Consider the following 13,770-nt stretch of genomic DNA (forward strand, 5'->3'; position numbering starts at 1 on the left):
GCTGGGTTGCCTTTCCACCTGCCCCATGCAAGCGTGCTTGGGCCACCCCTTCCACACAAGACCAGCAGGAGAACTGGGACAGAGCACAGGTCAAGATGCTCAGGCCAGGAAGTCCAGGGCATCATCCAGCACTAGCCACTGCTAGTTAAGTCAACCGCAGTGTGTTACATGGGTTTGGGTGCAAGGGAGGACCAGACACATTGCAAGACATCTCTGCCTCTGTCTCTGTCAGCTGTGGAAAATGGCTACTGTAACCACACCAGCCCAGTGTGCCTCCTAAGTGAGGGTTGGACACTTGAATGCAACCATATATCAGAGGTTTTCTATTCTCCCTTCTCCCTCCTTATTCCATAAGCTTTGCGTACCATTGCCCTGCCTCCCCTTCCTTTTGGGGCATCCTCCAATTCTCTTCCTTTCTCTGCTGATGGCTCTGTAGACCCCACTTTCCCCTAGAAAAATTATTTTTCTTTTCCCCACTGAGAAGGCATGCTATGCATGTTATGATATATTATTCAATAGACCTTAGATAAGATGGGAGTAGCAGTTCGGTAGCGTCCCACCCACCTCTTTTTTTTTTTAAACTCTGGAAAAAGTCAAGAGAGGATTGAAGCAGTGCGTGTGCTAAGAGGTTTAACCTCTTTCCTTTTTTTCACTTAATGGTTTATCACCCCCCAAAATTCTAGTTCTGCCCCTGAGCACCCAGATTGTCTCTGGAAATGCTGGAGTTAATCAGGTGCAACATTTAAAGCACATCACCACCACTGTGCCTCACAGGCTGAGCCACTTCATCCTAACAAGCCCTCACTGAGGTGCTCCTAGAAGTAAGGTGTAATGAAAATAAGTCCAATGGAAATAAGTCAGTGCTCTATGGGGGCCCTCATCGAAGATGGGAACACAACCTAAAACGTCTTTTTTTCCAGGTCTGTGTTCAGCTAGTGCCACCTGTTCCAGCTGTTTTCAAAAGCTGGGCCATTTGCTGATGAAATAGCTACAGACATTTTGTGCACATTTCATATTTATCAGCAGGTTGCTAACAATGCAGAAATGAGCAGAACAGCAATTTGTAGCTGTGCTCTGATACTGCAGCTCTCCTCCTTTTGATTTATGATCTTTTTTTCTGTATGGATCTGTCTTAATGACACTCATTTATTGACAAAAGTCTGCCTTTTATAGACTTGGAATTATTTAGAGGTCAAAAGAATAATTCTTTTAATAATACAGTTTCTGCTTCCTCAGCAATCGTATTCATGAAACCATCTTTCTTGTGCTAGGTTATTTCCCTATCTTTAGAATAGCCCATTTCCCTTTCACTCTGTTAGGCATATTTTAGCAGAAGCAAATGGATTATTCCCTCATCACACCTGATCGTTCCTCTTGACCCGATCTCTGAAAATAACAAAGTGATGAGCAAGAAGCCACTTAGAGTTTAACGGATAATCCTTGCTGGAATGTCATTTTTACCTGTGTGGGAGCTGGAATGGCTTAGATAGTTTAGGTTCCACAAGCTCTTAAAGACTTGTGGAGTGTACCCATACTGCAGTAAAGCGTTTCCATCTCAGCACAGAGACCTGAGCTGGCTGTCCCCAGAGTTTCATGTTACCAAGGCTGGTTGCACCCACACTTGAAGAAAGTTCATTTCAAGCTAACTCACACCATTATCCTGCAACATGCAATTACAGATACAACCCAGAAGCATCAAGGTGAAAGCTATCACGTGCATGAGAAGTAAAATAAATTTTGTGTTTAAACATGTAATTTTTAATCCATAGGGGAAAGTACTTTTCCTTCATTTCAGTCAGTTCAGGTTTCACCTAGTCACTGGGCAGTCCTGGCTGTGGGGCACTCACGGGATGATAAGTGCTGCACCCAAATGGCCCGGCTCAAGGTGAGTTCAGCTGCTGATGCTGACCCACTGCTCTGGCTCCAACCGAGGGTTTCACCTCTCTGGGCCAACCCTTCCCCTCTCCTGCCTGTCCAGATCATGGACTCTTTGCATAAGCGCCCCAACTTCTATGTGTTAACACTTCCAAGAGCTTGAGTTAGGAGACCTCGGACCTCAGACTTAAATTTTATAGCAGCTAGTGCCGTACAAATAATATTGTCATATAAATAATGACTGTCTAATAACAAACACTACATCACACTAAAGAGAATACCTCTATTGCTAGCAGAATAAAAGGAGGAAGGATTCCAAGGAAAATGAAAATCTAAAAAAATGCCAAGAGCCTCCATAAAGTCTAATAGCCCAAAAAGACAGAACTAGCCCTCGTGCATGCAGCAAACAAGCCACCCTTGAAAAGAACTTTTTATTCCCAGCTTTGGACTAACAAAAACTCTCTCAAGCTATAGGCTATAATAGATAAATTCTTAATATTTTCCAAGACCCTCATGGCCTCCACACAAAGATCATTATTCCATCTGAAAGATTTTAATTTATTAAATGGTAATACCTCCTTCCAGCCCTATTTCAAGCCTATCATACCAGAAGATAGGCTTATACCAGCAGACTCCATTGTTCAATAAATGAGCTGCTTAAAATTAAAGCTTTTGCAAAATGTATGTTTTAAAATAATCTGGATTCTTTTTTGGGCAGGTGTAGAGGGTGGCTGGTTTTCAGAATTTTTTTTTTTTTTTTTAGAAAAGATACAGCAAAACAATAGTAGTAGTTATGCTCTCCCAATCCCTTCCCAACGAAACCAGTTTCCTTTTTGTCATAATTTCCTCTTTCCTTGTTTTTTTGTTTTTGTTCTTTTTGTTTGTTTGGTTGGTTGGTTGGTTTTTGGGTTTTTTTTTTCCCCAAGGAAAATGAAACAAGGAAGAATGAAGAAATCAGGAAAAAGTTGTAGTTGAAGTTTCCACTTGAAACTTGTGACAAATATCTATGTGAAACAGCGATACAATCAAACTGTCTTTCTTTTTGAACCTGAAGAATGGGGCGCAGAGCCAGCAGTGCTGCTTCGGGATGGGGGCTGAGCCAGGGTGGCCCCATCGTGGGGTGGCTTCCCCAGGGGTCTGAGCCAGGCGGGCAGAGCTGGGGGCAGGTGACACGCTTCGGCGACAGCCCCGACATGGTTGACAGCCCAGGGGCTGGCTGGGGTCCAGCCAAGAGCAGCAGGAGACGGAGCTGGAGGCAAGGCTGGGGTTGGACCCTCCAGCAGTGTGGTCCAATGTCTGTCCAGGAAAAAACATCCAAGACCGGGCTGGAGACAAGCCACCCACAGTGAGGGTCTAACAAAGAGCAGCACTCAATGGGGCACCCTGACCTGAGCTGGAGACCCCAGGGCCATGGCAGGGGTAGCGGGGGGTCCCCATTGAGGCTTCCCTGGGGCCACCGTAACCTAATCAGTGCACTCAGGGCACCTGGCATCTCACCTGAGATGGTGAAGTGATGTTATGATCCAGCTCATTAGCATGATTCACAGTGTTTCCTTTTGTTGCTTTTGCTGGAGAAAACTGGGGGAAAAAATTCAAACTGGCTCTGCCCTGGCCACAAAATGCAAAGCGCAGGCACAGAGCAAAATCTGGATTCCCCAGGGTTTCAGTAAGTTAAGACCAGGATCTAGGTTTAGGCCTATTTCTCTTTTATCTGTTGACATTTCTTCAGGGGCTGTCCTGAGTTAGGGATAGATAAAAAAAAAAAAAAAAGAAAAGAAACTCTCTGAAGTTACCTAACCTCAATCTGAATTCAGATCTAGTCATGCTGCTCTCTAATTTTTCTTCTCCAGTCTCTGAAAACCCCTTCCTTCCCTCTTAACATGAAACAGTCTAATAAAAGCATTGTTCGCTGATTCTTTTTTTCCCTGTTAAACTCCATCACTTCACACCTGCCACCTTCTGACTGAATGGCCCTTCTTAGCCTAAAAGTTAGAAAAGGCATCAGAGAAAGAAAAGGACGAGAGGGAGGGATGGATCTCAAGCATTGCAGTCATGCTAATACAGCATGGAACACAATCAGAAGCTGCCAGGGAAGGGCTGATTCAAAATGAGAGTAATATAGGCCTTAATTTCAGAGACACACATTAGTTCTTGCACAAATTTACAATGTAGGGCTCAGGGCTGTAGAGCAGCAGTTAAAGGACCAGAATAACCCATAAAGCAGGCAGAGGTTATAGCTAGTTATTGACACCACAATCATCATATGCCATTATAAAGCAACTGAACACTTTCATAAAAACTCATCCGTCACATCTGCAAGGCCACAGACCCTGTGTTAGGATTATATTGAAGGTGAGATGTGATGATGCCACAGCATTTCCAATTTTTATTGACATACTGGCCTTGAGGATTAGGAGGTGTCAGAATGCATCTGTGTATTTAGAGGAAGACAATGATATCCCCTGCTCTATCTCAGTTGTACTTAACAGCTTACTTGGACTGCGGTGCAGGTGAAAATGAGAAAAGCAAAGGAATGCCACATCAGAGTATCGGCAGCCCAAATAGGACCAGGCAGTCCGGAGTCATCCGCCAGAGCATGGACCAGAAAACCATTAACTACATGACAGTACAGTATGACCTCAATTCACAGTAGTGGGTACTGCACATGGGCCTAACACAAGCTGGCTTTGACCCACAGGGTTTGAAATACAGGTATTAGAGGACAAACAACAGGTGAACATAAAAAAGATGGTGGAGCACAACAGAGCAGTAAGATAGCGTGGGCCTAAACACTAAGTAGTATCAGCATATTTGCTGCTCGTGGGATTCCTCAGGATCACAAGCATCAAAGCAAGTTTTAAGGAAGTTCTTAAATGGGGCTGAGGAGGAAAGCAGTTGCTCTGAAAGAAATTACTCTGGTCCAGATGACATACATATCTCTGCTGCTAAACATTATCTCCAAGTATTGCTAAACCCATTTGATTTTTAGCATTTTTCACTTCTAGGTTACCTCCAGAACTATTTGCAATACTCAAAGGCTCATCCTCTGCTGTCATTCACTAGATTACACCTCCAATAAGCCAGGGAGATCAGAGCCCACATTTATACAGTACCCATTCTCTCCAGAAACCACAACTGTCACATGCCCTTCGCAGAGAAATCAAAAAACTGATTTAAATTACTTGCCCACAGCGATTAGCAGGACCAAGCACTGATCTATGAGTCCTGCCCACCCATTCAGAGTTAAAAATCATTCGACCACACTCCCTCTTGGAGGCCAGGGCTTGGTAATTATTTTCTGCTTGTAATTACTCCAAGCTTCGTGCTTCTTTACACATTATCGCGGTCCACGTGGGCAGAGTGAGCTGCAACATTTTTCTCAGGGCTCTCATTGCTGAATAGGCTCGGGTAACACAACTCATTAGTTTTTGTCTGATGTCAGAGCTGATGAATGCTTTTTTCTCTTGAAAAATTGTAATGAGCAGAGAAAGCACAACAACATAAATCTATGGCAGTGACAGTGACTGTGGCCAGAATCAGGAACAGCTCACGCTTAACCAAAGTCTGAATGAGCGTTTGGGTTCATTCCTGTGAAACTCACTGCCCAGTGCTGGTGGAGATCTGCGCACCTCGCAGCTCCCATCACCATCCTCTGGTTATCCAATGAGATGAAAAATAACCTTATTGACTCCAAAGACCTCTCAGTGTCAGGGAAAAAAAAAAAAAAAAAGCAGCAAGTTCAACCATGCATCGGGACATTAATTTTAAAAAGACTGCTTCAAAGACATGCAAGCACACTGCATGACCCAAAGCAGTCAGTTTTCTTCTGTTCTTTGAGGAAATTGCTAACCCAATTTCAATCCTTCAGATAAAGGTATTTTATGGTTCCAAAAAGTCTTTCTTTTAAGTGGGGTTTAAGCACAATCATGGGAAAGTCTGCAGCTTACGTTTGTGACCACTGAATACACACAGTGCCTGTTTCATCTCTGAGTTTGGACAGAAAAAAAAAAATATTTAATTTTGTCAGTAACTTTCTTGTTAATCTCAAAATGGAGGCTGAATAAATTTAATCCCCAATGATAGAAGTCCCTGAGATTTGGATGGAAAAAGTCTAGCACAGGGACAAGGAAGGCAGCCATTTCTGGCTAGAAAGCTGACTGCTGAGGCAACATTTCTGTAACTCTTCTGATATGAAACAGCCTTCTCACAATAGTTGTCTAATGTGCAGTACATGAAACGCTGTGTTATGCATTGGCAGTTTTTGAGGCCAGGTTGCTCCTGTAAGAAATTCACAGGCGGATCCGGGGTGGAACAGAGAACAGAAACTAATTTTTTTTTTTTTTTCCTGAGGATTTTGGAGCATTGCCCAGCCCCTGTGCTGGGACAGGGTCTGCCACATCACAGTGGCATGGGTCTCTGTCCTCCTTCTTGGAGCTGTTCATTCTGGGGGGAAGGTCAATTTTAGAGCCACAGGGACAAGCATGTTCCCGCATAGATGATTGCCCCCTCCTTTTATGGTCCACAGCTTGCTTTAACCTCTCAGCAAAACGGTTTCGGAGCTGGGGCACATCCTGTGAACTGTGAAAGGGCACAATTGCTGGGAAAAACTCAATGCAGAGCAGCCCTAGAGAGTAGCAAGCATTATTAAAGCCTTGGGCCATGCTCCTAGCCCAGATAATTTTCTCCTCTGCTCTTGGATAAATTAAAGCCAAAACTATTTATCTACTTGTGAAAAAGAAGTCCCTAAGAAAAGCTTCCTGGGGAGCCGTGGAGCAGAGGACAGTGCTGTACAAGCTACCTTAGCAATCCCAGGGCTTGGCTTGTGTTTGCCACCTCCTTGGTGCAAGAAGTGAGAGCCTCTGTAGCCGTCAGCCTCTTGGGAGGACCACACAGTGCCTGTCCAGTCATTAGGGATTCTTGTTACTTGCGTAACGGTGTGTAGGATTTTAATGTAAGCTCTTCACTGAGCATCCTGGCAGATGGTACGGGATTGTAGCAGAAACTTAAAGAAGAGGTGAAAGCCGAGCAGCCATCCTTGCCACCAACACATCAGTATCTCTATGACAGGTTAGTGGAGGATTCAGGAGGAAGCACTTTGCCTTTAAACCTTTTCTCTCTGAACAAGTGACAGCTCCGTTTACAAAATTACGCGCCGCTGCCTAAAGCAGTCCGTACAATTCTGCTGCTAGCCCGTTATTAACTGGTGTCTCTCATTAGCCACTGCTGATTCATGGTTTTGTGCTGACTAAATAAAATGATTGCTGTGGTGTTGATCATCATATTCAGAGTTTTGCTGAGATGGCCACATTGGAGATATTGGCTCCCATCAATACCTTCCTTTGCCTCTAAATTTCAATAGCACAGACTGCAAAGCAGCTCCCTGAAAACAGACTGCTGTCACTATAGATTACTATCTGAAATGAATACTGGTTTTGCCTGGCAGTCAAACTCGCAATGCTTCCTAGGAACTCTCACGTACACATTTGTATATCTGACAATTACACCAACCATACTATTTTTTAATATTTTTCTGAAGCTCTGTGAGCAAATCAGCCCATGCCAGCTTGAAGCTCTTCTTCCAACTTGTTTCACCTCTGAAATGGCTGAAATAACTTTTAGAGCCAAAGAAAGTGCACCACTGGCTCCTGCCTGCCCGGAGCAAACAACTGGGGTGCTCTATTTGAATCCACAGTTCAGAGCTCATCAGCACTTATGGAGGGATTTTGCTTTTTCAATTTCCCTTTTACAACAAGCCAAATGGGGAACTTCATTTCCCATGGGGAATTCACAGGCAAACCATCCAGGTTTGCTTTGTTTTTTGTAAGCGACTGGGTCTCCCCAGGGCTACTGGTGAGCAGCCACCACTGCTGCGGTACCCAGCCAGGGCAGCCTTGGGGGGGAGCGGATGCCACCTTCCCCAGCTCCAAATGGCCATGTGGCAGAGACCCCCAACCTGTGCTCTGCTAGTTCTCCTTTTCTGATGCTTTTCCTCCTTCACGGGCTCCCACTGAAAATATGCCAGGGTAGACATATCTATAGCCCTGCTTTTCATATTGCATTTCCAGAACTGCCAGCACACAACTATCTTGAAAACTTCTAGTCCCTTTCTCCTTGGGATGGTGCCACCACACACCACATACCTTATTCCTCAGCCAGATGTTTTCTTTCACCCAAAACAGGTCTCTTCACTGGGCTTTCCCCCTCTGCAAAATGCTCTCCCCCTTGTTTTCCTGCACCCATGCCAGCATAGCTGCTAGCACCATCCCAGCGCTTCCCCTCTGCCTGGCGGCTGGCACCCCAGGGCTGACTGACCGCCTGCATCCTGCGCTGCCCATGAATATAGCAGGGTGCCACAGCTTGCAGGTGAGAGCAGTTATTCACTTCACTTCCCCTCCATTTACTTCAATTCCCTCATCTGTAAAACATAGATAACTTTTCTCTAGCTCGTAGGAGACGATGAACATAGAAACATAGAATCGCTTAGGTTGGAAAAGACCTTGAAGATCATTGAGTCCAACTGTAAACCTAACAGTGCCAAGTCCACCACTAAACCATGTCCCCAAGCACCACGTCTACATGTCTTTTAAATACCCCCAGGGATGGTGATGCAACCACTTCTCTTGGCAGCCCATCCCAATGTTTGACAACCCTTTCGGTGAAGAAATTTTTTCTAATATCTAATCTAAACCTCCCCTGGTGCAACTTGAGGCCATTTCCTCTCATCCTATCACTTGTTACTTGGGAAAAGAGACCAACACCCACCTCGTTACAACCTCCTTTCAGATAGTTGTAGAGAGTGATAAACTCTCCTCTCAGCCTCCTTTTCTCCAGACGAAACAACTCCAGTTCCCTCAGCCGCTCCTCATAAGACCTGTGCTCCCGACTGTTCACCAGCTTTGTTGCCCTTCTTTGGATGTGTTCCAGCACTTCAATGTCTTTCTTGTAGTGAGGGTCCCCAAACTGAACATGGTATTCAGGGTGTGGCCTCACCAGTGCTGAGTACGGGGACACAATCACTTCCCTATTCCTGCTGGCCACACTATTTCTGATACAAGCCAGGATGCTTGTATCGTATTATTAGGATCATGTTATTTATATCTAGATTCACATTCAGACTATGCAGCTATAAACACCTAGCGATATTACATAAATGTCATTATTGTAACTACTCACGAGAACGTGGGAGGATTTGTGTAAGGGCACAAACAGGGACTTTCAGCGGAGGAGGAACGCATTTCTATTCTGCATGGATCTGAACACAACATATATGGCAAAAATTAATCCTGGCTTGCCTTTTTCAGGTCCTTCCTGCCAACTATTGCACGAAATTATTTCTTTTGGAAAGTTTAACATTTGCATTAATCTTTGATTTGAATGAGAGAGAGAAAGAAGGTAGTGAGGAAGGAAAATTCTTCTCTGGTATTGGCTTTTTCTTATTCCTGAAGTCTGCTCTAGCTTACAATAGGTAAATAGGCAGATTTTTTTTTTCCCTTCCTTCAGAAATCCCCTTCAATCCCTGTAAAACAAAAGTGGTGACTGGTGAAGGTTTGAGTCACAGACTGACACCTGTCCCTAGTCTCGGGGCTTTCAGAGCTGCTCAGCCAGAGCCGGGTCAATACACACACCAGGTTGTGCCCAATTGACTCCAAAGGTTTTCTGCAGAGACTCCAGAAAGGCAGGAGTTGCTCTATTGGATCAAACCAATGGGGCATGCAGTCCAGGATCCTGCTTCCAACAGTGGACAATACCAGATGCTTCAGAGGTTAGATGCCATTTAAGCCCCAGCGACTTCTTTGTACAATAAATTTGAATGGTGTGGAATTATATTGCAACATGCTGAGAAGAAAATTAAAGATATGGAAATTGCATTTTGTGGCTGAAATGCAATTCAGACCAAAGATATTACAAACTAGAGGGCTGTGAGAAATGCCTTGAAGGTCTGGAAAAGCAAAGTTGTGAAATCCTGTGCGGTAGTGTGGCCATCTAGTGATCATTTCGAGAAGTGTCTCTTTTTCTTGGGGAAATGTGATGCAGCACATTGAGAGACAGGGAAGATGATGCTGTCTGAAATGAAGAAGTAATGGTGAAGATCTGAGAGTAACAAGAAGCTGTATGTGTGGGGGTAACATTTACAAAGCTGGAAAACAAAATTACAAGAGGTTGGTGATTCCAAAGGATCAAAAGGTTTATCTGCAGCATGCCTGCCACCTGAGAGAATATTTGCACAATACAAGGAATCAAAAAGCATCATCCAGAGAAGGGAGAGCTCACATGCCAGAAGATATTTAGAAGTGCTTGCAAATTGCAAGTGAAAACCTGAAGAGGAGACTCACTCAGCAGGACCAAAATTCTCTGCCTGGTTGCTCACAGGAAGCCTATTCAATCTCAGCTGAAAAAAAAAAAAAAAAAAAAAAAGGAAAAAAAAAAAAAAACCACGAGAAAAAAACCACCTTTTTCCTGGATCTCAGGTGGAAGATTTTTTTTTTTTTTTAGATGGGAAAAATTAGATTCCCCAAGTGCAAACTCTCCCAGAATATCGGAAAAAAAGGACTATATGTTTGACTGATGCAGCAAGGATAATCAGCATATTGATGCATTTATGTCTAGGCAAAGCACGGCGTAAATCATTAGCATGCTGTTGAAACCAAAAGCACTGTGCCACTTTACACCACATGAAGAAGCAGAAAATGGCAAGATGATCTTTACTGAAAGTCCAGAACTAAGAACTGAGAACACTAAACCAGAACTGAGGTGAAATGGTCCCATACCTGGGCTCCAGCCATGGCCTGCACCTTACCCCACCACAGCTTTCCTCTAAGCCATGTTCTGTCCCTTCCAGATCTCTGGTAGACGGGGATTAGTCAAAGCCTTGAAGCAGGAGGCTTAAGAGTTCACTCCTCAACATTTTTAACAACAGTCATTACGACCACTCTGGGTATTCTTGATAGGCAGACATAAGGATATCAAGAGAATGCAGCACAAGCTACAGTAATTAGCATAATATAATTCAAACACACAGGCTTAATAAAGTATTTCAGTATCAACCTGTAGCAATCTGCTCCACAGTTTAATTATAAGCAGGCAGAGAAAGAGAGTATTTTCTTTTTTTGGTACTGAATTCCCCCTCCTTAGTCTTATCATTCCTACTTCACGAAACAGGGAAAACAAGTGCCACTCTATCTTATATCTGGGTCATTCTTTATTATATTACACTTTTAACAAATACCCTTTTATTTATCTTCTTCCTAAGAGACATACAGACCCTGTCCCATTTGTGCCACTTCCCCCATGCCCTTAGGTCACCAAAATTGCCATTTCTTCTCTGCACTTTAGTGTAACATACAGACCAAACTTATCTGGGGCTTAATATCACCAGTTATACTGGTCCTATACTGGGCACATTGCTGTTACACCAGACCTCTCGCTTTCAAGGCAGGATCACAAGTCATCTGTAGGTTATGAGGACACTCAGGTCTAGCTGCAGCTGTGATTTTTCCTGGCTTATTCCTAAACTACTCTGGGTTCAGGCCATATATAACAGAAGCACCGAAGCGACAATGATTGTGTAGTTTCCACTGCACAGTCACAACGTTCAGAAGATAGCTACACCCATGGGGGTCTCTGCTACTCAGCTGGTTGTTGCATCCTTTCTCTTTCAGTCCTGTCTCTATTTCTTATGATCTAGTAGAGACTTTGCGAAGCAAATCTTCTCAGCAGGTTGTGACAAGTGTTGAAACTCCTGCAAGCTAGTTGGGAGGGTTTGGACTTTCAGCTAGTCTGTAGCTGCTAGCGACATTGGCGCCCAGTCTTAGAAAAGAAGAGGAAAGTGGGTATTACAGACAGAGTCTGGAGATAAAAAGAATAACTGCATGTACAGTCATGCAGGCTTACTTAGAATTAGAGATAGGGATTGTATTTATCCACTGCTGAGCAATAAAGCAGCTAGCAATGTTAAACCCAAGATTAATTTCCATCCTCCTCCTCTGCCCAAGAGTTACATTAAACATGTGGAGCAAAAATATGAACTAACAAAAGAAAAACAATAACTGGGTATAATTCAAGTTTTAAGCCAGTCCTTTACTTTTTCTTTGTAAATTACTCCTACGTCCTCAGAATTTTCCCAGAAACGTTGCTGTTCACAGACTTACACAAACTGTCTTGCTGGTCCCGCACACGGTGCTAGAAATAGAGAACAGGCCTCTCAATTTTCTCAGTACATATTCAAAGGCAGCTTTCAGCAAGAAGATCCCAACAGGGGCCAGTGGGTTATCTACCATGTGTCTCCTTCACAGTTGCTGTCTCTCAGGAAGCAGCCCCTAATCCCGTAAGCGTGACCTAAATTCTCCAATTCTGGATGCGTGACCTTGAATCTGGCTGCATCAAAAAGGATTTCACTCAGAAAAGTCCAGCCTTATCAAGTAATTCAGTTCAGTCTGTAGAACTAAACTGTCCTTATTATTTTTCACCTTTATGCCACCAACAAACTTTATTAGCAATAATTTTACACATTCTTCCGGAAGACTGGGGGAAGATGAAAGGAATTGAGCCAAGAAGAGATCCCTGGGGAACCCTTGTGGGATACGCTTCTTTTGCAAGATGATTCCCCATTTGCAATTACTATTTGAGATTTATCAGTGAGCCGGTTTTAATCCATTTAATATGCGCTACATTTAGTTTACCCACTGCTAACCTTTAATTAGAATCTTCTGTGGCACCAAGTCTGACACCTTAGAGAAGTACATCACATGAACATTTACCATTATGAACCAAATTTATAATCCCATCAAAAAGCTGTCTAAATTCCACAAGATATGTTCTCCGCGAAACAACATTGAAGGGCATCAAGCTGTCTTCCTGTTTCTCTTCTCTTCTCTTCTAATTCTGTCTCTCTTTTTTTGGACCAAATTTAATGCTAGGCAAATCAGCCTTTAGCTACCTGTGGTTTCAAAGTATCTTTTTTAAAAAAATGGTTTAATCTTATGCAATCTCAATGCCTCTCTAGCACATGCATGTGCACACACCCGCCCTCCTCTGATGTGTCCTTTGCAGTTTGCTCACAACCGATGTGCGCTCTTCTTGGCTAAATTTTTTCTGAACTCCTCAGTGTGAGTTATTTGGTCACGTAAATTTTAAGATGTTCAATGGCAGCAATGGCTCTCTAGCATTTTCATTACCTGCTTTCAGAACAGAATTTCTGTATCACTGTGACTTCCAAATGTATGATAAAGCACCTTTCCTTATCCGTAATGAATATTCATTTAACAGTTCATTTTTTTTCTGTGGTAGTACCAGTTGTACTAAGTAATGAACCTATGTTTTCTTAAGGGATGGCTTTCATTTCAGTGTCTGAATTCTTATTGTCCTGAATCTCCTTGGCATACGTATGTAGAAATGTTAATTACTCTGCACCAGTTTTGATTGAGGTGCCTGTATATAATCCAGACAATTCCAAAACTGAAGTAAAAATCAAAGTCAAAACGTACATATTTCTTTTCAGCCTTCACAGTCATTTTTGCATTGCCCTCAGAATACCTTCTATTTTAGTTATTTTCATGTCAAAGCACTGTATGCACTCGAGATATTTTGCTAGCATCTCCACAGAAATGATGTCATCCTAGCAGGAAAATTAAGCATACCTTTGCTTGTTTATGGTGAGCAGCAAATTTATTTATTTGATTTGACTCACTCATGGGAAACATTTTTCATTGAGAATATCCTCTAAGCATTAATTCTACTAAAATAACCATAAAGAACATCTAACACATGGCCCTATAAATAGTTGGAAGTAAATATTCATAGTATCATGTCATTACTCTAGCTAACCTGACAGCTGGGCTTGGCTGTTGTGCCATCCCCAGACCTTTCCCTTCCCTACCCCCTGAAATCCCAGCTTTA

This window comes from Pelecanus crispus, chromosome 2, assembly GCF_030463565.1.
Source record: "Pelecanus crispus isolate bPelCri1 chromosome 2, bPelCri1.pri, whole genome shotgun sequence".
NCBI lineage: Eukaryota > Metazoa > Chordata > Aves > Pelecaniformes > Pelecanidae > Pelecanus > Pelecanus crispus.